The sequence below is a fragment of the Dermochelys coriacea genome, chromosome 6 (assembly GCF_009764565.3).
Source record: "Dermochelys coriacea isolate rDerCor1 chromosome 6, rDerCor1.pri.v4, whole genome shotgun sequence".
NCBI classification, from domain to species: domain Eukaryota; kingdom Metazoa; phylum Chordata; order Testudines; family Dermochelyidae; genus Dermochelys; species Dermochelys coriacea.
In genome coordinates this window covers 33,881,095-33,907,075 of record NC_050073.1, presented here as the reverse complement: position 1 = coordinate 33,907,075, position 25,981 = coordinate 33,881,095, and the positions used below count along the sequence as shown (strand labels likewise).

At 40.7% G+C, this 25,981-nt stretch overlaps 1 protein-coding gene across 7 annotated transcripts in view; it reads left to right on the top strand.

Moving 5' to 3' along the window:
- Positions 1–6,711: 6,711 nt before the first annotated feature.
- The window catches only part of PPFIBP2 (PPFIA binding protein 2), a 205,280-nt gene continuing 186,010 nt past the window's right edge, over positions 6,712–25,981 (top strand). Inside the window, exon 1 of one of the 7 annotated variants that reach the window (XM_043517349.1) lies at positions 6,712–6,846. The gene's annotated coding sequence lies outside the window, so the exon portion shown is untranslated. Of the gene's footprint in view, positions 6,847–12,204; positions 12,503–25,981 lie in introns of those variants that run through there. The other 6 variants (XM_043517355.1, XM_043517353.1, XM_043517351.1 and 3 more) reach the window with 6 other exon arrangements.

The window sequence follows — 25,981 nt, the reverse complement described above, 5'->3', positions numbered from 1 at the left end:
CAAGTCCCATGTCATTCTAGACCAAAACACCCAATTTCCCCAATCTCGTATGGCAACCAGGATTGAAATGTGTTCAGAACTGATGTGTTTGTAAGTTAGCTCCTGTTGCAGAACTAAGTGTCCTCCATTTCAATAATCCTTTTATGTAAGGGAATGCTGCCAAGTGTTATGAAATGCCCATTCCTCCTGCCAATTCAGGAAGCAATAGACTGGGTCCAGGAAAACCTAGATCTCCTGTTTGGCACAAAGGCCCCAACCCTGCAAACATGCACCTGAAGGATGGCTCACAGTAGTAAATTAAACACATGCATAACTGTTGACAGGATTGGGGCCAACACTACTACTATCATCTCCAGAATGACTTGTTCTTTTCTTTTCATGTTAAAAGCATGATGAGAAACATTTGTGATGCGTTTCCATTTATATGAGTTCTTGTGACATTTAGCACAGTTGAATATATTATATGCCTTGACAATCTTGTAATTTCAACAAATAATTTGTTAAACACTTTTTAAAATAATTTACCATAGCTCATTAACCAATAACCAAACTGAAACTAATAATATATTATGAATGAACCTGTTTTCTTATTAACCTTTTGTTGAACACAGTGGGTTTTGTACTAAGAAATTAACATAAAGATGTACACTTATTTCATGCCAAGTATTTAAATGAACTGTCGTTTGTGCATACACGCGTGTGTGAGTGCACACCACTGTCCTCTTCTGCCTAGCCAGTTATTCCCCATTTTGTATCTGTGCATTTGATTTTTCCTTCTAAAGTGTAGTACTCTGCACTTGTTTAATGAGAAGGTCTGATGACCAGTTGGCTTAGTGGTCAGATCCTGGCCTTATGGCTTCTGCTGACCTACTCATCCCAGAGGGGGCCCTGGCAGTGGCCTCAATCACTCCCGCATGCTGCGGTTGCTCCCCAAGAGGTTCTCTCATTATGGGGGGGAAAGGGAGAAAGAGGGAAGGTAGGGGGTCCCAGGCCCATCCCATCCACCAGGTCCGAACCCAGGGCTCTACAAGTTTATCAGAGCATCAAGACCAGTTATTAAGCTACCCCAAAATACGTTTTCCCCAGGGTCCCTTCTTATCAGTCTGGAGCTCCTCCACTTGGGGCATGGTCACTAGCTTAGCAGACTCTCTCAGTCTTAGAGTTCTGTTCACTCAATCTCTTTTTGGGCTTTCAGCTCCCAACGTTGTGGAGGAGGTAGTCCAAGTCCCTGCTGCTAAAACAGCCTTCACTAAGCTGCTGCCACTCCTGAAACAGCTCTGAGTATCAGCCTTCATTCCTGGAGCTGGATGCAGCTCATTTCATCCTTCTTCCTGGGCTGCCAGTGTCCTTTTAAACTGTTCCTCCACTGGAAATATGCCATGAACCTGTTGAGGGGTGAGGTCTCCCTAGCCCAGTATTACTCTACTCCCAGCCCTGGTACAGCATGGGGCCTGTAGATCCTAACACAACTTGCCTTTATCAAATTTCATCTTGTTCATTTCAAACCAATTCTTCAATTTGTCATGGTCATTTTGAATCTAATCCTGTCCTTCAAATTACTTGCAACCCCTCCCAGTTGCGTGTCATCTGCAAATTTTATAAATATACTCTCCACTCTATTATCCAAGACATTAAGGAACATGTGGACTAGTACCGGACCCAGGACTGGTCCCTGCGGAACACCAATACATAGGTTCTCCTGGTTTGTCAGCAAACCATTGATAACTACAGTAGAACCTCAGTGTCACAAACATCAGAGTTATGAACTGACCAGTTAATCACACACTTCATTTGGAACCGGAAGTACACAATCAGACAGCAGCAGAGACAAAAAAACAAATACAGTATCGTACTGTGTTAAACGTAAACTACTAAAAAAATAAAGGTCAAGCAACATTTTTCTTCTCCATAGTAAAGTTTCAAAGCTGTATTAAGTCAATGTTCAGTCGTAAACTTTTGAAAGAACAACCATAATGTTTTGTTCAGAGTTATGAACATTTCAGAGTTACAAACAGCCTCTATTCCTAAGATATTCATAACTCTGAGGTTCTACTGTATTCTTTGAACACAGTCTTATCTGACTAAGCACATTCAACCAACAGAGCATGAATTTCAAATACACATGATCAATAGAGAGTAGAGAATTTTTTTTAAATGAATCCCGCATGTTTGAAGAAAGATAGTCCTGCCAGCTGACATTATGCAAGCAGGAAAAATGAGAGGCTAAATTCATTGAATAAGTTACTTGCTTTGACTTATTCACGAAGTCTGTTCCTTACTCATTCATCCCCTATCCAACAGCGGGGAAGAATATGTTTCTTGCATATCTAAAAGTCTCACTGAATTCAATGAGCATTTAGGAGCACTGGGAATCAGACCTTATATGGGCATCATGGCTTGGATTTAAAGGGATTACACTGGCAGACTTCTTTACACTCTTAAAAAGAAAAGGAGTACTTGTGGCACCTTAGAGACTAACACATTTATCTGAGCATAAGCTTTCGTGAGCTACAGCTCACTTCATCCGATGAAGTGAGCTGTAGCTCACGAAAGCTTATGCTCAAATAAATGTGTTAGTCTCTAAGGTGCCACAAGTACTCCTTTTCTTTTTGCGAATACAGACTAACACGGCTTCTACTCTGAAACCTTTACACTCTTGAAAATCTTAGCCAAAACACAGGTAACAGTAACATGACATTGAATACCAAACAGCTGAAGGCCCCTTTGTAAGAAGAGCAGACACATTTCTTATCTCTTGTCTTCGAATCAAAATTTAGGTCTGGACTGAGAAAAAGCAACTTATCAACAATAACACCAAAAAGAGGGTGATCCCACAGATTTGTAGAATGATATTGATGTGCATCTCAGAACTAGGTATGAATTTACATCTAAGCAGATAACTAAGAATCACATTAGAAATGTGAAAAGAAATCAAACTTGTAAAACGATCACAGCAAGAATAAAGTATATATTCTTGGACAATTTGTTAGACTAGATAGAAAACAGATGGAATAACTAAATAGGAGACCACAGTGGGTCTAAATGGGTATAGCTACACTACAAAGAAAAACCTGCAGCACTGAGTCTCAGGGTCTGGGTCAATTGACTGGGGGCTGCAAGGCTTGGATTGCAAGGCTAAAAATAGCAGTTACTACATGGGCTGGAACCTGTGCTCTGAAACCCAGTTAAGGGAAAGGGCCTAGGAGCACAGACTCTGGTCCAAGCCTGAATGTCTACACTGCTATTTTTAGTCCTACAGACTGAACCCCGCAAGCCTGAGTTAAATGACCCAGACTCTGAGATTTAGTACCATGGGTTTTTCTTTTCAGCATAGACATACTCAGATGTGAAGACAAAACTTAGAGCCAGGACATCCTGTCAAGAAAATTGACTTCAAATGTGTCATAATTACAGAAGTGCAGTATGGAAGAGAGAAGCAGTGAGAGTTATGCAGTATTTAACCATCTGTGGATGCAACAAGCCAAAGCAAATAACCTCAGTGAGAAACTACCTAGAAAAATAAATGGTATTTACCAGGTCACGTTGCCAGTAATACAAACGTCTGGACTGAAGTCTCAGGGTGGATGTTAGAATTAAAAGGTAATCAAAAGGTTTATATGCCACCTGTAAGAACTTTGCTTAATGTCTAGGTGTGAATGCGAAAACACCTGGAAAAAATATTACAGAGTTTGTGAACATTATTAAGTCTGGGTTTTATGTGGACTAATGTAAATTATAGCCAAATGTGGAAGGTTTTCTCTTTTTGTTTTAAGTGGGAAAGGGCTTATTTAACTGCAATTACATAAGAATGGCCGTACTGTCAGACCAATGGTCCACCTAGTCCAGTATCCTCTTTCTGAGAGTGGCCAGTGCCAGGTGCTTCAGAGGGAATGAACAGAAAAGGGCAATTTCAAATAATCGATCCCCTGTTGTCCAGTCCCAACTCCAGGAAGGGAGACTGCTGAAGCCGTTTAAGACACTGTGTGACATAAAAAGAAAAGGAGTACTTGTGGCGCTGATGAAGTGAGCTGTAGTTCACGAAAGCTTATGCTCAAATAAATTTGTTAGTCTCTAAGGTGCCACAAGCCCTCCTTTTCTTTTTGCAAATACAGACTAACATGGCTGCTACTCTGAAACCTGTGTGATATAAGGATCCACAGACTTTTTTGGAGGATGGTGGGAGAGTTTTTTTTAATGTTTAAGTGAAGAGGGAGGAGGATTCACATTCTCTTTTGGCCATGGGAAAGGACAGAGAGATATTAAGTAGCTGATATTATTTATTATTTCCCAGTAGGTCTTTTTAAATTATATCAGATCTTTAATAAATTCAAATATTCACCTTTATATACTACCTTCTTGACTCTTACAAAGTAACTGTAATTGCTTATTGAAAGTTATTTATTGATTATGGAAAGTTAATTAACACTTTTCGGGTGTGCAATCATCAGTTGTTAAGATATGAGATAACAGGAGCCCTCTACTGGGAAATTGATAAAAAGGAGGATTAAGAAAGATACTGAACACTAGGTGGAGCCATCTGCTTGCCATTATTATTCTTCCCTAATGTTAGATCTATAGCTTCTCTCAAAAATTAGCTGGATTAAGACACGCTACTCAATGGCTGTACTGGTTTAGACATCACAGTTTATAATGCTGCACAAAGCTTACGGATGAATTATGGAATGCCTTTTAAAAATATTTAAAAGTTATTTCTGTTCATGTGAATTCATGACATTATTATACTAGAGAAGACCTACAAGGATCATTTCAGTCACAGGACACAGTTGTTTTGAAAGGAGGGGAGATTTATTAAAGATGAATGCTACGACAGACATTAAAATGCACCTGCTGCTGCAGAATGTTCAGTATAAATTGAAGAATACATTTTACAAGAATTATTTTGAGTTTTAATATCAAGGACCTGTTCCTGTTCCTCTCCTCTTTCTCATAAAATTCAGAAGTAAACTGCAGGTATCCTTTTGTGTAGGAACAAAATATATCCATTAGAGTTTTCATCCAGAATATTTCACATTAACGCCACCAGATTTGTGCAGGTTTGTATTTATTATGATCATTCTTTTGCCGAGGAAAAAAAGTCCTGCCAAGGACTTGCCAAGGAAGGGTTTTACAGAAGGCCTGAAATGTAGTGGAACCACTGCCAGCCCTGCTCCCTGCAGGCCTCAGGGAGGTTTGCTAAGACTGTATGTGGGGTGCCTACAGAATTGAAAAAAGAAAAGGAGTACTTGTGGCACCTTAGAGACTAACAAATTTGTTAGTCTCTAAGGTGCCACAAGTACTCCTTTTCTTTTTGCGAATACAGACTAACACGGCTGCTACAGAATTGAAGGAGCTGTTGCCAGTAGATCTTCAAACTGGGCATGCTTTGGACATAAAAAGCCTGTTCAAAGTGGGACAGGGTATCAGGCTACCTCTTCTAATCAGACACTATGGATATGTCTACACTGAATCTGGAAGTGAGCTTCCTCCTCTCGGTCCACAGACTTGTGTAAGCATGGCTTGCACTAGTGCATTAAATAGCTGTGTAGACATTGCTTCAACATTGCAGCTCGGGATGGAACTTGAGTTCCCGAACCACAACATTTACACAGCTATATTTAGTGCGCTAGCAGAAGTTGATGGACCTGGGTTGGGAGGCTCGCTTCCAGATGTGGGTAGACATACCCTATATGGCTGTCATAGGCCAGCTGTATTGGTACATGTTAGACAAGGGAAGGATTTGGTCCCTTCTTCTCTTGCATTATTCCTCTGTAAAGGCTGTTTAACTAGGTTTGCATAAGGGATAAGAATTTAAATGTATGTTTTGTTTCTTGTGGAAGGGTCTACCTCCAAGTCCAAAGCACTTCCTAGTGGCCTCCCATGGCACAACTTACCCCCCACTGGTTTCCTCAGGGATCTTTAATCCCCCTCTGTCAAGGCTTTTGAAGTCTCTCTCTTTAACAAGGTTTGTGTCAGCAATCTCAGCCTGAGGCCTACCTTCTCTTCAAAGAGACTCTTGACAGACTCTCTCATCACCCCCAGGCACGGTGCTGATAAACTTAAACAACAGTGTCAAAGGAAACATAGAACAAAAGTGTCTTCCACCCGTCCAGGGCTACCCTTCAACCCAAGCTGGTTTCCTTACAAGCTGGATCTTTAGGCCCAGTTTACTACCAGGCCATCTGCCTGGGGTCTGACCTTCTCCAGAGCCTGCCTCAGGAGCCTCCTTCTCCCTGCTGCCCTTTCCCTGCAAGGCCAGTCACAGGGTACATCTACATGAGAAATGCTACAGCTGTAGCATAGACACTGCAATGACAGAAGAGATTCTTACATCACTGTAGTAAATCTACCTTCCTGAGAGACGGTAGCTAGACTGACAGAATTCTTCCATTGACCTAGCGGTGTCTGCACCAGGGCATATGTTGACTTAATTATATCACACAGGGCATGAAATTTTTCACAGCCCTGAGTGATCTAGTGAAGCCAACCTAACTTTGTAGCATAGACCAACCCACAAAAGACAACTTCTTTCTGGCAGTTCCTCTCCCAGCCCTTTAAGGAAATCACCCAAACTCTTCCCCAGCTGGATTTGACAATTAATTTGAGTCAGCTGGATGGTTTAGGTAGGTGATCCATCATAAGCCAAGCTGAGCCCAACTCCCATTAAAGGGCCAACCAATCTGTGATGTTATAGGAAAGGAGAGAAGAACAGGTCAGTGTTAAAACAGCAGAACCTTTCTAATGCACATTCATGACTGACAGACCCATTATGGACTACCAAATTTTATGAATTAGCAAGTGTGTGAGTGAATGGACAATTCAAAACTACTACAGCTACTATACCAGAAGGTATCCTTTGTTCATTTACTTTAGTTTATAGCTTGCATTTTGTAAATGTAAGTGCTTGTTTTGTAAATATACTGTAGTGTATTTATTAACAGTAATGAAGTCTTAGTATTGCAAGACCTCTTTGCTGTTAGAGCTTGGTTAAGTGATGTGCTGAGACCACTAGGCTGTCTTGTGAAGACACTTGGATTTGTTAAGAAAAACTAGAATCAGTGAGGCTGTATAACAAATGGGTTATTAGCAGCCACTTTGCTTAAATTTTTAATTCTCTTCTGGAAATTGTAGTTTGCCTTTGGTAAAGAGTTAATAAACTGGTTTTATTGTACAATCTGGTATGTATAATGACCTGCTGAGGTCACTAAGCCTCCATGTCGGAGAACTAGCCATGAAAAGCACATTGCAGGGCTTGTCCTCTGTCATCTGTTTTTAGGCCCTAATCCTGCAAGATTTGACATACTGATGTAACTTTCTTTACACTTGTGAGTAGACCCATTGGGCCTTCTAAAGAGACTACACACATGTATAGATGTCGGTACAGTTGTAGGATCAGGCTCTTGCAAAAAATACAGGCCCTTTACAGCACTGCCATCTTGACCCATAATCCAAGATTGTGATATCGGGAAAGGGGGGGAAAAAAACCAAAAACTGCTCAACTAACTTTTTTACCAGAAGAATAATGTATCCCATTACTCACATATTCTCCCCCCCCATTATTTATTTTATTTATTTATTTATATTTTTAAAAAAGAGCGTGTGTGTGTGTAGGTATATAATAAATAAAACCAGCAAATTCTTGACACTGAACACCTGGGAGGTCACAAACAACATTCCACTGGTTCTGCTGGAAATAATATCCCAATAACATTAAGGTTTCCCATGACTCAGTTTCCTCACAAGCATTTCTTTATTAGTCCAAAGACCACTCAGTGTTGGTTACATCTAAAATACACACCCTATATTCTATACCCTATAAACCAACACAGTTATAAGCATAACACAAAATACTTAAAACAGGCTCAGGCCAGGGAGTTATATTGCATGACTCTGAAGGTGTGAGGAAAAGCTCTGACAAAGAACCCCTTTTTTAAAAAAAAAAAAAAAAAAAAAAAAAAAACTGCTATAGTGTAGTTAAAAAAAGCAAAGCAAGTAATGTCACTGCTAGTTATTGAACCTTAGCTGCAATCAGCTGAAGGAGTTTAGGGCTGCACTCTGCTCCAACTTTTTTTCCTTTATAAGACTCTCACACTTTTTTTGGACTAAGCATTTCTAACCAATTATTTACTGCACCAGGTGCCCAATTAACCTTTTTTTTCTCTATTTCCCACGCCTTAAATTGGATAACACTGGTATTCCAAAGGCACAAACAATCCTCCTTTCTTGTGAGTTCATTCTTTTTGGTCACATGCTTTGAGACAATTATTCTTGCTAACATCCAAACTCAATTTAAAACCACAGTTCACTCAGGTCTAATCTGGTCCTATATCCTACAGCTTTCAGAAATGGCAGGGTGGGAAATGGTCACTAAAACTCAGATGGAAAAACAGTGTGACAGAATCATTCTTTTGGGTTTCCTGACTTGTTTTTGCATAGGTTCACTTTGAGAAGCAAGGTTCGACTGTCTTTGAATAAAGTTCATTGTCTTCAGAGAGAAGCAGAGTCCTAATACACTAGTGTTACAAAGACAGAGCTGTATCTCCACTACTGTAGAAAAGAAACAAGTCATTCTTAGTGAATATGGAGGGATTACTGGAATGGTAATTAGCCAAACGGAGTGCAGGGATTCAGGACAGCAGAGAGAGAGAGAGAGAGAGAGAGAGAGAGAGAGAGAGGTTTCAGAGTAGCAGCCGTGTTGGTCTGTATTCGCAAAAAGAAAAGGAGTACCGGTGGCACCTTAGAGACTAACAAATTTATTAGAGCATAAGCTTTCGTGAGCTACAGCTCACTTCATCGGATGCATTTGGTGGAAAAAGCAGAGGAGAGATTTATATACACACACAGAGAGAACATGAAACAATGGGTTTATCATACACACTGTAAGGAGAGTGATCACTTAAGATAAGCCATCACCAGCAGCAGGGGGGGGGAAAGGAGGAAAACCTTTCATGGTGACAAGCAAGGTAGGCTAATTCCAGCAGTTAACAAGAATATCAGAGGAACAGTGGGGGGGGAGGGAGAAATAGTTTCTCTATGCCTACACTGGGAGAGAATCATGCTAGAAAAATGTTAACTAAAATATTTTATTGTCCCTGACTACATTAGTGCAAAGTCATGTTTTATGTCATGTACAAGTAGCGTTTAAAAATGTGTTAGCTGTCTGCAAGAAATTAATCACAATTATCTCACATTTTTAATATGATTGTCCTTGTACACACTTAAGGCAAAATCATGTTTAACATCATGTTAATTAAAACATGTTAATGAACATGTTTTCTAACACGACACATTTTCCTACTGTAGACATGACTTGAGGGGCCAGGATTTGAGAGCAGGGCTTAGAGGTCTGAGAGAGAGAGAGACTGGTTCCAGCATTGCACAGTTATGGTATTTTTAGTTCATAACTATATTTTAGGGTAAACACCTAACTTAATTATATTTGTAATGCTCCTTAGGCCATTTAGTGCTTACCAACAACCCATCTGCCTCAGACCAATATCAGAACTGTGTTTTATTTTATTTGGCCAACTCTGCAGCCCCATGTGATTTTAGTCAACTTAAAAACGTGGTTGAAAAGAATACTCAGACTTAACAGGGCAGCTGAGCTGAGAGGAATCTAGAGAAGTCAGCAGTAGGAAAGATGAGAATCAGGTTCAAAAGCAAGTCAAAATCAGTGCAAGATCTGTGGGTTCTTGCCAATTCTACTTAGTCATTAGCATGTTAGAGATATTCAACCTCACTCCCCCTTTACTCCTTCTCCCATACTGGACAGTTTCCTTCTACTAGTCAACTCCAGTTCTTTGCCCTGGTATGTGCTTTATCGCGCCTCACTTGCAAACATTAATGCGTGAGCTTAACTTAATTCTAAGTTTATGCATAAATGTTTGCAGAATTGGGCTATGTTAGATGATTAACAAGGAACAAAACACCGAACAAACATTTAAATCTTTTAGTTTTCCAAGCACAGCAGTGTTTTATGCTGACTAGCAGAATTCTTAAAATGACAGATAATAATAATTCTAATTACTTATTATTTATTATGTGGAAACATAACATTAAATATTTTGAGACCATTCAAATGAGAGAGATTCTGATGGCAGTCAACATCCTTCAGTAGTTCAAATATGACTTTTGCCCTACAGACTAACTGAAATACGTTTTTAATTACATCATGCACATTAAAACTACTTAAAACTTCTTGTATTTTCTGCTAATTGCCCACTGTCATTTAATCATCTCCTCCTTAGAAAAATAACACGCTCAGATGCACTCACCACATGGATGCTGTGATCCTTCATCTTTTTTGAAGGAGCTGAGTCGGTGTCATGCATGCTCATTGACCTATTTGGGTGACAAAAAACAAGATAACAGATATTGTCATCAGCCTCTGGATCAGCAACCTGCATGAAAGGGACATGACTAGTAAACACTAAAGGCCTGATCTTACACTTTATATGAGGCTCGGAAACAATCCTGCAACCTGATTAAAAAGAAGTGAAAACTTGCATCTTTAACCTGCAGGTTGTCATTTAAAGTTAACTGGTCTTTTTCCCTATGGTTTGTCTATACTAGACAGCTTTGATGATAAGTGGGGAAAATTATTATATTAGAAACCAAAATAAGCAATACTAGTATAAGTCACCTTTATACCAGTATAACCCTAGTCTAACCTGGGGCTTGTATTAGAATAAATATGTTGGTTTAAAAAAAAAAAATCACCTCCTAACTGATAAGTTTTACTGGTATAACTTTAAGTGCTGACCAGGCCTTACTTTGTTTCTATAGCTGTGGAGGGAAACAGTCCAGTTTTTTCTGGATCAGAAGTTTATAGCAATAGTTTTAGTTACACTTGAAAAATTCTTAGTACAGAAGAGTAGTATTGCAACAAAAAATATCTGCCTCCTCAAATATTTGTTGAGGCAAACGCTGTTCTGCCAAATTATTAAATTTATTATTCCATTTCAGCAATATTGCAAAGGCACAAATGGCAATGGAGAATTGGGTGCTAAACAGCCATTTGTGCTTTTGAAAATCTTTTCCATACAGTGCACTTCCTCATCACCTTCCACTCAAGAGCTCTAATCACTGAGGCTCTGATCCTGCAATAAGGGCCACAGAGCTCATTACAGAATCAGGACCCAAGGCACTAAGTGAGGAAGCCCATTTAGATACTTAGATAGATAGACTTTACTAATAATGAGTTAAGGCTCAAAATGCTGCTGAGGTAAAGAAAGTATTAATGATCCCATTTTACAGACAAGGAAACTGAGGCACAAAGTAGCAAAGATCACAACTTGTCCATTGTCACACAGGGAGTCAATAGCAGAGCTCAGAATAGGTCCTGACTCCTGCCATCCCTTTGTAACCAAGCCCTGATATAACTATTTTGGTTGGGGGTGATATTTTACTTTTATAGTTATACTGGTACAACCTGCATCATGGATGCAATTATAACCAGTCTAAAAGTGCTTACTTGCATTGATGTAGTTTATCACCCTTCCTGTCTAGAAATAAACGACACCACTATTTCCACTTTTAGACCAGTACAACTGCAGCCACGCTAAGGGACTTGCACCGCCTTAACTACACCACTAGAGAGGTACTGTACAACTTTGGGCGCAGACGAGACCTACGTGTTGGCATTTTACTGCACCCATGAAAGCCTGTTAAACCAAAGGTTTCAGAGTAGCAGCCGTGTTAGTCTGTATTCGCAAAAAGAAGAGGACTTGTGGCCCCTTAGAGACTAACCAATTAATGTGAGCATAAGCTTCCGTGAGCTACAGCTCACTTCATCGGGTGCATGTTGCATCCGATGAAGTGAGCGGTAGCTCACGAAAGCTTATGCTCACATTAATGGGCTAGTCTCTAAGGGGCCCCAAGTCCTTCTTTTTCTTTTTGTTAAACCAAATACGCTGTAGCGAAAAGTGTGGAAAGTTTGCACCTGAATGTACCTGCTGAACAGGAAAGATCTAACCGGCAAAGAAACGCCCCCCGCCTGGCCTCCCCTTATTCCTGCAAGTGTTGCTACAACTGCCCCCGTGCGTAGCCAGAGACCGCGCGGCCGCTCTCAGCCCGTTCGCCCGTGTGCCCGCGCCCAGGGGAATACCCGCCCCGCCGCAGCGCCGCCGAGCCAGTGCCCCGGACGCCCTCCCCCCGCTCCCCCTCCAAATCACGTGGCAACAAGAGCTGCCTGCCGGTCCCGTCCCCAGAACCAATGGCGCTGGAGCTCGGACTCGGGCAGCTGGAGTCCGCTCGCCCGAGGCAGCCGGGCGCAGGGGCCAGTGCGCGGCCAGGGGCGGCCGCTGCGCGCGCGTCTCCTCCCGCCCGGAGCGCGAGCAGAGCAAAGCGCCCGCGCCCCTGCGCCGGCCGGGGCAGAGCGCGCGCTCCGGGGCGCCACGCCGAGGGGAACCGGGCCGCTCCGCTCAGTGCCGCCGGGCAGCCCGCGCCTGCCTGGGCGGGAGGGTCCACGCCTGGGCTGCGCCCCGCCCCGCCCCGCCAGCGAACGGTAACTCGGCCAGTGCTGGCTCACCCGGGGGGACGGGCTGGGCTGGGGTCTCCTCCAAGACGCCCTCCGCGGTTCTCTTGCCCGCTGTGCCCAGAACGAGCCTGGGGTTGCGCGTGGCCAGGCTGAGGGGCAGCTGGGAGCGCTGAACTCTGCGCTACCCCAGCCTCTGCCACTGACTGGCGGTGTGGCCTCGGGCACCTCACTTCACTTCTCCATGAGCCCAGGGCTGTTCTCCGTTTAAAGGCTGGTGTCAGAGCGGGGGTGACTCACTTCAGTGTAACAGCCAGCAGTAATCCAGCCTTCCGGGGTTCAGTTCCCCCCCCCCGTGTAAACACCCATCTCACAGGCTGTTCTTGGAGGCGTTTGTTAATGATTTTAAGGTGTTGTAAGTGTTTTTGTTAGACGTGTGCAGGGGGTTTAAAAATCCCTTCAGTCATATGAGTGTCTGCAAACTAAGTGCAAAGCTGGGGCTTCCTGCTTGCTTTTTTGTTTTGTTGCATTATAGGGACTTTTAAACTTTCGCCTGTAATATTGAGACATTACTTTTAAATGAAAATGACTCATGTAGAGACTCCCTTTATGCTTGTCTATTCTTGTAGGGTTAAGAAGGCTTTAAAAGGGAATTTATGCTGGTGGGTTAATAAACTCGTGTATTGACATAAGGCTGTTGATTCAGAGTATGTGCTGTCATTGAGTACATCCTGTTGCAGCCAAACTTAGTTAAGTGGAAGAGAGGAATGTGCATATTGTTGCATGACCTGCAATTCATAGCACTGCTGTGCTTTCAGCATTCAGTCCTGCTTTGTTTGTTTTGTTTTTTGTTTTTTGTTCTCACTGCTGCAAGAATGAAAGAAATCTGGATTCGAGTATACTTTATGTAATGTGGCGTGGAAGTCTTCCTCCAATGAAAAGAAAAGGAGGACTTGTGGCACCTTAGCGACTAACAAATTTATTTGAGCATAAGCTTTCGTGAGCTACTGCTCCGATGAAGTGAGCTGTAGCTCACGAAAGCTTATGCTCAAATAAATTTGTTAGTCTCTGAGGTGCCACAAGTCCTCCTTTTCTTTTTGCGAATACAAACTAACACGGCTGCTACTCTGAAACCTGTGTAGCTAATGGTTAAGATCAAGTATAGTAACCTGTGTATTAGATATTAATATTAATATTTTTAAAAAATTAAATTTGTCTATGGTGTGAGATTAGCATTAGAAAACGTATTATAATAACCCAATACGGTTCTTGCATTGCATTCAGTTCCTGATTGTGGTCATTTTAGAGGAACTTTCTTCTCTTCTCATTTTTTCTTTTGGTATTAAGAAGCTGCGGTAAATGTGTGTGTTACGTGTATATACTAGCTGACAGTAGAACAGGTTGATTCCGAAACTATTACAAAGAGGACAGAGTGAATAGGATGGGAAGTAATATTTACAGGGCCAACAGTAAACATAACTTTAAAAAGCACGTTGAAATCAAAAGGCATTGAGGAGTTAATTTAGAAGTGGGAGAGACCAATGTTATCAGTATCTGAATTAAATATCCTAGAGCCCTCAACTACACAGGCCTGAGAGCCTGATGACTTGAGAAGATGGAAGTCAGGGTGCAGGTTTCAGAGTAGCAGCCGTGTTAGTCTGTATTCGCAAAAAGAAAAGGAGTACTTGTGGCACCTTAGAGACTAACAAATTTATTAGAGCATAAGCTTTCGTGAGCTACAGCTCACTTCATCGGATGCATCCGATGAAGTGATGCTGTAGCTCACGAAAGCTTATGCTCAAATAAATTTGTTAGTCTCTAAGGTGCCACAAGTACTCCTTTTCTTGTTCCTGGGTTAGTGGTTCTGTTGTGTGGTGTGGTTGCTGGTGAGTACTTGCTTCAGATTGGGGGGCTGTCTGTAAGCAAGGACTGGCCTGTCTCCCAAGATCTGTGAGAGTGGTGGGTCGTCCTTCAGGATGGGTTGTAGATCCTTGATGATGCGTTGGAGAGGTTTTAGTTGGGGGCTAAAGGTGATGGCTAGTGGCGTTCTGTTGTTTTCTTTGTTGGGCCTGTCCTGTAGTAGGTGACTTCTGGGTACTCTTCTGGCTCTGTCAATCTGTTTCTTCACCCCAGCAGGTGGGTATTGTAGTTGTAGGAATGCATGATAGAGATCTTGTAGCACAGAGAGTGGTTAAAGCATGCGTTTGGGATGGGAAATGACAAACCAGACTACTGAAAAATTGCAGTGTGTTGGCAGCGACAGTGCCTGAACTCCTTATTGGAGGCTCGAGGCATTTTTACAAACTACCCAAGGACATGCTGCTAAGCTAGTGATGACTGTGTGAGGCAACTGGAGTCTGCATTAGGGGAGGGCTGTACAGATGGCAGACTTGCTTTTCTCCCCTAGAATCGCAGTATAGGCTCGCATTCCTTGAGGGTCAAGCTGCTTCCTGGGATCAGGGAGTCCCTCTAGGTACTGAAGAGGCAAGTGGTGGTGTGTGGGGAGAGCAGAAGACCTGGAGACTGGCTCTGTGGGGTAGGCAGCAGCAAGTGCTTATCCACAACCTCATATACTGCATGCAATTCTTGTGTTCATTTGGAATAGTAATGGCAGTTTCATGAATATTCATAGTAAATGAATCACACACATACTATGTCTTCATTTAAGAGTTCACCAGATTGTATGGAAGTGAAGTAAGTACTACAGATGGGTTCAATCTGCAGTACCCCGATCTGGGATATCTAACACACTCAACATTGGAACTGGGATTTTGATTCATCCTAAATTTAAGTCATAGGCAATCTGCAAAGATCAAAGTTGGACACTCCTGAAATGCGCAGAGGTTTTTTTAATCAGGGATTCCTGCTTGGGCCCATCTCTAATTATTCACTTATACTTCCATAAAAGAACATCATTTTGTTACTCGGTTTTCACAAATTTCTACGCAAAAATACAGCAGAAAATTCTTAATTCTGACAGAAAAGCCTTTGTCAAATTTGAGGGGTCTCTAAGAAACACTGTGAATTATGGTTTTGTTCAATATAGATCTTGTTAACCCAAACGTTTGCATGTTTTACCTGCATTTGGTATGTAAAGCAAGATTGAAGTAGTCCAGATGGTAGCATCTGCTTTAATGATCCATAATCAGAGCATCTTATTTTGTCATTTCACTAAGATTTATGAATATAACTATTGTGATGATCATGTATTAGTGTGATATAATAGATCGTCAAACCAAAGTATTCTGGTGATATCTGGAGATAATGTTTTGTCTAGAGAAGGCCTTGGAGTAAATCCAATTTTGTAAAGAGATAAGAAACCATCATTAAGAACCTCATTGAAACAAAGCTTCTGCGTTTAGCTGAGGTAGTCATTGTACAATACAATAGCGGTGTGTGTGGTGCATATTCAGAACAATGTTCTGTAAAGAAAATCTGTTCATATTTGAATTGCCATTATCACCTAATGCAAAATTTCTATCTAGCATCTGTATTATAGTATTCCCTCTTGTGTAATTTGATGGCTTTATTAAATCCAGACTTGATGTTAATTGGTACTATTAATAAAAATCTCTTGTACCACATGTGTAGAGGCACAAGATGATTTGTAAAATCATCCCCATTGTGTATTATAGGAAGCCATGGATCAATTGAACTTATAACAACAGTATTTGAAACTTGTAGAGAGAATTTTGTGAAGAGGCACACAACTAGATTTTGCTGTCTTATTTTTATCTTCTCTAAGCATCGTGTTTATTTTAAGGTTTTTTTGAAGACATAAGAATGTACAAAATTAGTTCCAGGTTGTTGTTCAGTGCACTTTTCTTTAATATTAATGTAGTATAATCTGCATGGAATACAGACATTTGATTGTTGAATTTCAGCACAGAATTTGTGTTTGGTATTAAAACAGAACTTTTTTGTGCAGGATGGAAGTAACAGATGGTGTCATTTGGCCTTAGTTTCAGCACTCTAACTCCTGAATTGGAAGAGTTACTGCCTATTAGAAAGGATGTAAACCAAAGTTTGACAAGCATTTCCACTGTTAACCTCCTCCCTTCGAAATGGCATCCTAAGCTACTCTAAACAGTAACTATATTTTCTTCTATTTATGCAAGTGTCTGGGAGGTTTGCCAGCCTTTAAGACTATAACAGATCTTACTATTGTTTAAATTGTTCTGTTGTGGAAAATAACTCCTTGTGTTTGGGGGTTGAGGGAAAAGGAGAGTAATTTTTCTTTCATAATCTGGTTTAATCCAAAAATCTTTCAATAAAACGAAGTGAGCTGTAGCTCACGAAAGCTTATGCTATAATAAATTTGTTAGTCTCTAAGGTGCCACGGGTACTCCTTTTCTTTTTGCGAATGTAATGGGTGTGATTTTTTTCCTCTTATTTATGCTGGTTTTATGCTGTAATAAACAGCATTCTTTTTTCTAACGCAAGAAATTTCACGAACTTACAATTAAATTTACTTGAGTGTATTTTTTTTCAGTGTGCAAACATTAACTAAAAAGGAAGGAAACCATTAGGGGAAAGTCCATGCAATATAATACCAATCTGAGTGCTAGCCCACTTTCATCAACAATCCTTCACGCAGACTTCTGTGTATTTACATTGTTTTAGAGTTACAATCGGATAATTTAGTACACACTACTAAAAATCCCATAACCAATTATATTCCTATGTACCTTCATAATGTTATATAGTGTAGTGATTTTCAAACCTTTTTTCTGGCGACCCAGTTGAAAAAAATTATTGATGCCTGCAACCCAACGGAGCTGGGGATGAGGGGTTTGGGGTGCAGGAAGGGGCTCTGGGATTGGGAGGGCTCAGGGCTTGGGTGGCTCCTAGTCAGCGGAGCAGCAGGGGTGCTAAGGCAGGAAGCCTGCCCGTCCTGGCAGTGCAGAGCCGGTACTCGTTGTGGGGGCAGTGCACAGAACCCCATGCCACCGCCCCCGCCCCCCACCTAGGAGAGGACCTACTGCTGGCCGCTCCCGGGGCACAGCACAATGTCGGAACAGGTAGGGACTAGCCTATCTTTTAAAAGCTCGGTCGGCGGTGCTGACCCAGTACTGGATCATGACCTGCAGTTTGAAAACCACTGGTACAGTGAAATAAAAGATAAACAGGTTGGAGTTAAAGTTGTGCATTGCATTGTAATTTTCAGTTCTTTGAGGTGTACAATGAGGATGACAGCATAGTGAATTGAAATTTGAATATGTAAAGAGCACATTTGTGTCCGCATGGAAGAGTGTCATGATTGTAGTGGGATACAGCTTGGAGACAAATATTTTGCTGGGTGTAACCGTTTACTGAAAATTTGTTTCCTTTTAGCCCTTCCATTAAGAAGAAATGCACTTGAACGTCAGTTCAAAGTTTACAAAGTTTTATGGGTGGGAATTTCCAAATTAATCTTTTCATATATGTAAGTAGGGGGCTGGGACAACCTGCTGGGGTTCCCATAATTGTGAGCCATTGTTACCCTTAAATACAGTCTGGAAATCATCAAAATACAACACCAAAACCAAACTCAAGATTTATCAGAGCTGCGTACTTTCAACACTACATTATAATGCAGAATGCTGGGGAATGAGAACGTATGACATGTCTTCATTCTATAAAACCTGCCTCAGAAAAACCCTCCGTATATTTTGGCCCAGAACAATCTCAAACCAAGATCTGTTGACACAGTGCAGCCAAGAGGATCTGAGCACCATCGTTGCCAGGAGGCATTGGAGATGGAAACTGGTTCCATCTGATTCCATCAGAGTAGCAATAAGGTGAACACCTGAAGGCAAGTGAAAATTAGGCTGCCCGAAAACAACATGGTGAAGAGTTGTGGAAGCCGAGCTGAAAAACCTGGGGCACAGCTGGGGAACCATTGAAAGACTTGCCAGAAACACAAGAGTGGAGGAGCTTTGTCATTGCCCTAAACGCCAGAAGCATAATAGGAGCATGATGATGATGTGTTACCCTTCTCAGCCTCAGCAAGTGAAAGCTCTGCTGCTGCTAAGATAAGGATTAGCTCCTGCTTGTCTGCCCTGCCAGCAAACTCTTCAGGACTTTGCCAGTCCAAACCTTGCCTAGCAGGTAACAATCTGTGAACCCCAACTCTAGGTTCCTCACAGGTGTCTCTCTATAGCATTCAGCCCTCTTACTCAGCACTCACAGAGGTTATTAGGTTAGCTGCTCCTTTACAGAGACAATACACAGCAGTTTTTTGGGGGGGTTGTCAACACCAGTTAATAGAGCGCTGAGTTGGTTTATGGTAAAAGTAAACCAACTGTATTAACAAAACAGCATAGGTTTTAGAGATACCAAGTGGAAAGAATAAAGATAAAAATATTTACAAACAAACAAAAGTAAAACATGCTCTTAAGGCTTCTGAAAAGTTAGGTTGACCCAGCTACGTCGCTCGGAGGTGTGAAAAATCCACACCTCTGAGCGACATAGTTAAGCCAACCTAACCCCCAGTACAGACAGTGCTAGGTCAATGAAAGGATTCTTCTGTTGACTTAGGTACCACCTGTCTGGGAGATGGACTACCTACACCAACAGGGGAATCCCTCCTGTCACCTTGGGTAGTGTCTACACTGAAAACACTACAGTGGTGCAACTGCAGCATTTAAAGCATAAATTTAAGCATTAGAGCTTTTCTAACTTCATCAGCTAGAATTCTTTTTCAGGCTGGTTTCCCTACTTACAGGAACTTCTCCAGTATGACTGGCTGTTCCAGCCTTACGGAATCAGTGTTGGTGTCTTAGTGATCCACTTCTTGAGGGAACAAATAGGTTTGCTCCCCCTCTCTTTATAGTCCAGTAAACCTTTGAAAGTTCCTTTCCCTTGCTGGGTGTAGATGCCATACCCTCCGGTGTAGACTCCATGCTGGTTCCCGCATGCAAATATCTTCTGCAGTCTCCGATACAAATGAATAGCCCATTGAATTTGGCTGCATCTGGTATGAGTTATTAGCCTCTTTCCTTTGTCTGGAGAAAACCTGTGTATCAATTCCCACTGAGTTGCCTGTTTTAAATACCTTTTAGTCACACTTCCATAGTACATCTGTAAAGTTCTCTGTGGGTTAACCATACATACATCAGGTAAGAATATTAATGATCAGTGAGTTATTAGTTTTCCAGTGATGTATTGCATGCCACCTTTTGGGTAAATATCATGACAACAGTGTGCCATCTGGCATTAGGGTTACCGGAGTAGGAACTGATGCATATATAGTGTGCAGATTGCTTTTTAATAGTTAAGTAGTACCTTACATTGAAGTCAAAGGAGCTACTTATGAAGTAAGATTATATCTAACAGGAGTGAGGGAATCTGGATACAGCCATATGTTAGAGGAGAATTGGGCTCAATATAATAGAGAGATCCTTATTGATTCAAAGCAGGGACAGTCCGGTGTAAGGGATAGAACAGTTTTATTATTTACTATTTTCATACAGCGAAGAGGAGCTTATCTGATGTGGAGTACAAAAGTTGACTGAATCTCATTTTCTATTTAAATGGCATTTCCAGTTTTTAGTCACAACTTTGGTAACCAAAAATGTGAGAGATGCACATTTCTGTATAACTGCATATGCAAATAATTATTACTGAGCAAGATCATGGTCTGTCCTATTCATCCACAATGTGGGTTAACCATACTGGGCAGGGATGGTAGCCTCCATAAAGCTCCTACATCCCGTGTCATGAAGGTGGGCAAGGTACGTGTGTGTGTGTGTGTGTGTGTGTGTGTGTGTGTGTGTGTGTGGAATGGGCAGAGCTTTCACTCTGTCCCCCAGTGCACTAATTAGCACATCTGAGCTGGAGTGATTAGGGGTGGAGGGGAAGGTCTGCACTAGAACAATAGGGCCTTGGGGGAGAATTTTGATTTTTGGGAATCACCATACCATTCCTGGGACAGTGCAACTATGTACTGCATTTGCTATGGGGCTAGATTGAGAATTTACTCTCAGCTGCTGTTTTGTTATAAGAAAAGGAGTACTTGTGGCACCTTAGAGACTAACAAATTTATTAGAGCGTAAGCTTTCGTGAGCTACAGCTCACTTCATCGGATGCATTTGATGAAGTGAGCTGTAGCTCACGAAAGCTTATGCTCTAATAAATTTGTTAGTCTCTAAGGTGCCACAAGTACTCCTTTTCTTTTTGCGAATACAGACTAACACGGCTGCTACTCTGAAACCTGTGTTTTGTTATACTGTTCCACATATCTGTGTTATAATGGGAGCTGGATAAAATTGGTGAAAAATATTTTGTCAACAGTTAATTTTGCACCCCAGAAATTGTGGGAGGAGTGTGTGTGGTATTTTTGTGAAGCTTTGGGAGAATGGAAATTTTCCACTTCCAAACTTCGGCGGGGGGAATGAAAATTCACCTTTGCTTGAAAACTGAGCTGGTAAATTTTTTTACCTGAATGGGGGGGGGGGGGGAGTCTATTTTAATTAATGTGTGAATCTTCTGTCCTGCTGGTGGTGACACAAATTACAAACAATGTTTCCTTTTTTTTTTTTAATCGCTAAATCTGGTGCAATTGAAAGAGATTTGAGAAATTTTAAACAAAATTGTAATAAATTTTCCCATGTAGATCTTGTCCAGCAAGTAATGTTTTATTTACAACGTTTGCAATTTGCATTTCTGTTATGATTTTTAACAAGCCTCTGTTAATAAGTGTCTTTTATTTTCTAAAAACAGTAAAGTAAAAAACCAACTTTGGGTATGTTTTTAAAGAATGTTTGAGTGGAAAAAGTCCAGCTAACACCAAAATATATTACACCTTCTTTAAAAATAATCTACATCTTTTTATGCAACTCAAATTTTAAAGTATCTGGAGATCATCTCATGGAGAGTTCCAGGTAGTTCCATATAATCCTTTGTCTCACTATACCGCAATTCACTTCCACTTTCCTGTAATAACAAGAACTGCTGTGTAAATGTAGCATTAATACATTCCTAGGGGGGAAATATAAAATTCATGTGAACACAGATTTGTGGTTGGAATGGAAGGAAAACAAACTTGACTGGACCTGAGGCATGTTCTGTTCATAAGAATTGCAGTGGGAAATGAGACATTTCATTCCCATATGAGAACATATTTATTAACTCCTCCATTGTGCTTCAAAGAGTTCAAATATGTATTTAGCAGAGAGCTCAATGTTGTTTTCTCTGAATAAAGTCTTAACTCTTTTTTGCAAAGAATGGTATATGAACAAAGCATTTTAACAGTAATAGCGATTGATTAATTGAATATAAACTTGAAACTTAGTCTCTCAGAAACTGGAACCCTTATATATGATTAGTTGTGTATAGGTGTTCTATATTTCAGGCTTTCTCCCCTGGATGAGAAGTAAAAATGTTCTTTAATGTAGGAAGTTGAATGCTTTCAAAGTAATTTTATCTGATATTGAAAAGAATAATACATGCATAGTCTGATCTAGCAAGCTATAAAATATAATAAAGTGAAAAGGGAAATGCCTGGTGCTTTAGAAAGCTTTTGTAATACATATGGGAAAATCTGTTTTTGCCTATGAATATCTTTTGGAGGATTAGTAAGTGTACTCAAAAAGCATTTAATAGACAAATACATTAGAAGTCTACAATAGCCATTTACCTCTTCTACATTTGCTGCAATTGTGCCGGATAAGTGTTCTATTTTATGGTACTTGTAATCCAGCCTAAGAAATAATGAACTATTGTGGAAAACTGAGTTGTTGTTCAGTTTGCTTTGTGCCTATATTCCCTGCTTTTGTTTGGACTGTCAGTTTATTCTGTTTTAAATGGTAGATTACAGCCACAACTTGTGGTTAATTCACAAGAGTATGAACTACTTGCACAGTGAAGGGTTGTGTAGTGTCAGGCCTGAATTTATTTAACATTGTTCTTGTATTTAGATGCAGGTTTTTTGAACAATTACTTCATCTTAAAGACAAGAGGAAGTCCATACACTTGGACGTATATTTTGGAATCTCCAGTTCTTGAGGCCCAACTTGCAATACTTATGGCCTGATTTCTCCCCCCCACCCCCACCCCCGAGATGCTGAGCACCCAAATGCCAACTTAGGTTACTAGGACATGCAGGTGCTCAGCATTTCTGAAAATCAAACCTTGTGTCTAAAAATTGAACCACCAAAATTTAGTGGATACTTATGCAAATGTAGGCATGTGCAGTGCAGTACATAACCATTTCTTATAAGGCAAATGTTGGGGTGTTTAAATTAACCCAATAAAATATACTTTTTTCCCCCCATTTGGGCAAGCCAAGGCCTTCCTCCTTGGCAGCAGAGGTCTCTGAAAATAGCATAATTCCATGACATAATGGCAGGTAGGGAGATTGTTAGTGTGTGACAGAAAAAACAGATTTTTTTTGTTTCATTTTTTTTCAGGATTAATAAAACTGTCTTTTGAATAGCTGCTCTTGGTGTTCCTGATGTCATTTCACACTCAGTGAGCAAAATGTCTTTTAGTGTGAACCAGGAGTAACTTCATACCTTTTCAGAGTAGCAGCCGTGCACGAAAGCTTATGCTCTAATAAATTTGTTAGTCTCTAAGGTGCCACAAGTACTCCTTTTCTTTTTGTTCATACCTTTTATAACTCAGCTGAAAGCTAAGTCATTCTGGATTGACACCAGTATGAGAGTAGACTTTGGCCCAGTTTCTTCAAAACATAACTTTTCTTTTTTTCCCCACTTAACTCTCTCCATCCTCACTGACAACTTCACTCTCCCTGTTTCCCAGTCTCACAACCTCAGCAGCAGTAGCATCTTCTCTTTCCTTTCTCATTCCTATCTAGTTTGGTTTGGTTTGCTGTTAAGTCATCTGGCTTCTTCCTCTTCTTCCAAAATCCACCTTTTTTCCTCATAATTTCCACTATTACCTACATCTTGTTCATCCTTCACTTCGGTTACTCTCTAACTCTTTCCACCTTGACCCCCCCCCATACCTTTGTCCCCAGCAGCCTACCCAAAATACCGCTGCTCCAACCAGATCACTCCCTCCTCAAATTCTTCATTAGTTTCAGTCTCTTACCGCTTCAAATTCAAATTCCTCCTCCCCAGTGCGCCCAAATCATCACTAATCTTGCTCCATGAGATGGGAGAGTAGGAAGAAATGAGAGCAGTTCTTTAAAGTTTTCCCTGTGTTCACTCCAAAGGTGTTTTCTTTTTACTGTACATCAAACAGGTCTGTGGTCTGAAAAATTGATCAGTCCAGCTATTTCAAAATTACTTGAAATTTTAGGATTTGTAAGTTTGCGACAGGAGCAAGAACATTGTGAGAAGGCTGAACATCATGTTAGTAAGAGAAGCCAACTGGTAGCTGTTGAGGATTAACTGGTTTTGCATGTTCACTAACAAAGAATAGTGTTTTATTTTTGCCTTCTCTTGCTAACTATATTCTGTAGGTTCAGAGGATAATCAGTGAGTGTATTTTTATTGTTGTTTCCCCATGAAACAATGTGACTTTATTTGCAGTAGGACCAAGCACCACTAGGAAATGTTTCATATGTTGCTGAAAATCTCCACTGGGTCAAATCTTCAAATGCTCCACAGGATATAATAAATCCTGTTTTACTAACTCTGAGTACCCCCTCTGGTGTCATTGTTCTGTGCCACAACTCTGTGCTACAGGGCTTCTATCCATCCTGTAATGACATTATTCAGCAAACTTAAAATAATATGAAAGCTCTGCTTTATTTATCTTGTCTGTTAATGCAGGGTTGTTTTTTTAAAAATCCATTTGCTGCAGAGCTGATAAAGTTCTACTAATTTTGTAACAGTGGCTGCGTACTTTATATTCTGCTAGCATGTATATTAACAAATTTTTCAGTTTTGGGGGGTTTTTTTAGATTTGGTTGCAGAACTTTGGGTGGGGCTAGAAGTAGAATATAGCACAATTATTCAGGCCTGACGTTTATTTACTCTTAACAAATAAAAAATATTTGACATTAGTTTGGCCTTTTCAAGTTGGAGGCAAAATAGTATTTGATATCAAATACTTTTTCCACATTTCTCACTAATATGGTGCACCTATGTGTGTTTGACCATTCTGACATCTATGTTTGGACAAGAATTCTCAGGTCATTACTATACAGCGACATAGGGCTCCCATTGCTGTTTTCCCAGTGCTAGCAACCCTGGGAGCACTAGTGTAGAATGACTGCTGGGGTTTTTACTAATGTTGCCTGACACTGGTCAGAACAGCTCTAGTTATCTTGGAGTTAAAAATGCTGGCATCTGGTATATAGTGTCACATTCACCCCTGGAGCTGAACTAGTATTAGAACAGTGGTGGGAGAAGGCCTGCATGTGCATGGTGTTTTGCAGATAGAAAAGAAGATATGATTCCAGCCCTGAAGAGAGTGCAAGCTAGAGTCACACCTGCTGGCACAGGGAGATGCAGATTATGTCTCTCTGAACCACAGACAGGATGACTTCATAATGGGATCATTGATAGAATGGGGGAAAAAATCCATGCATATGAACTACTTCCCTTCTGAGTATCCTGACCTTTCCTCACCCAGTCCCTCCACTGAGGCTATGACGATGGAGAGCAGCAGTATAAACATTGAAAATTTGGGGTTCTCTCTCTTAGGAACTGCGCACATTTTCACAGCTACAGAACTCACACTTCCAAGGCCTCTACCTTGTCTAACCTATGCCTGCTGGGTGTGGTGGTCTGTTCCCTTTTAGTGGTATCTAGAGATTGAGTCTGCTACAGCCTTGGCAAAGAGCCATGTGGCTTTTAGATCAGCAGTAGTCAATAGGCGGACCGTGGGCCAAGTCCAGACCACCACATGCTTTTGAATGGACCACAACATCTTTTTATTTACTTAGTATCATTATTATTGGTTTTGTATTTTCTCTGGAGTCTGAACCTTGACAATACCTTGACCAAGAAATTTGGACCTTGACAAAAAATTGATTTACCCCTGCAGTAGGCTGAAGCTCATACATTAAGTTTCAGAGGTCCCAGGTTTGCTCCCGCCCACTGATAACTAGGGTCTATCAGCATTACAAAGGTTTTTTGCCATTGGATCACCTGGGCTCTTGATTTGGCCCCATGTTTTATAAACACTTATGACAAGTAAATCTTTTTTTTAAGGTGGTAATTCTAGAGAGAGCTAGAATTAGTGGTGGTTTGTTTTTTTTTTTTTTTTTTTTTTTTTTTTTTTTGGTAAATGTGAGAGGGGAGTTTCCTCTCTTTGTAATTACGTTTTTTCAAGAAATAATTTAACTAGAGGTTAAATGAGAATTAAACAACATATTAATCATAGACATCAGGTACTTCCTCATAATCTGTTGTATTAAGGGAGAGAATGGATTCTTGTTTGTGCAGCGGAAAGAATTGCCATAGTCAATTAAAATATTTATTTAGAAACAAGTCTGACAACTTGAGCATGAACACAGACTTTCACAACCTATACATGCATCATAAAATATGAATTCAAATAATATATACTCCCCTCAGTGCACATTATCACTAATGGGAGTTTTTAAATCAAATG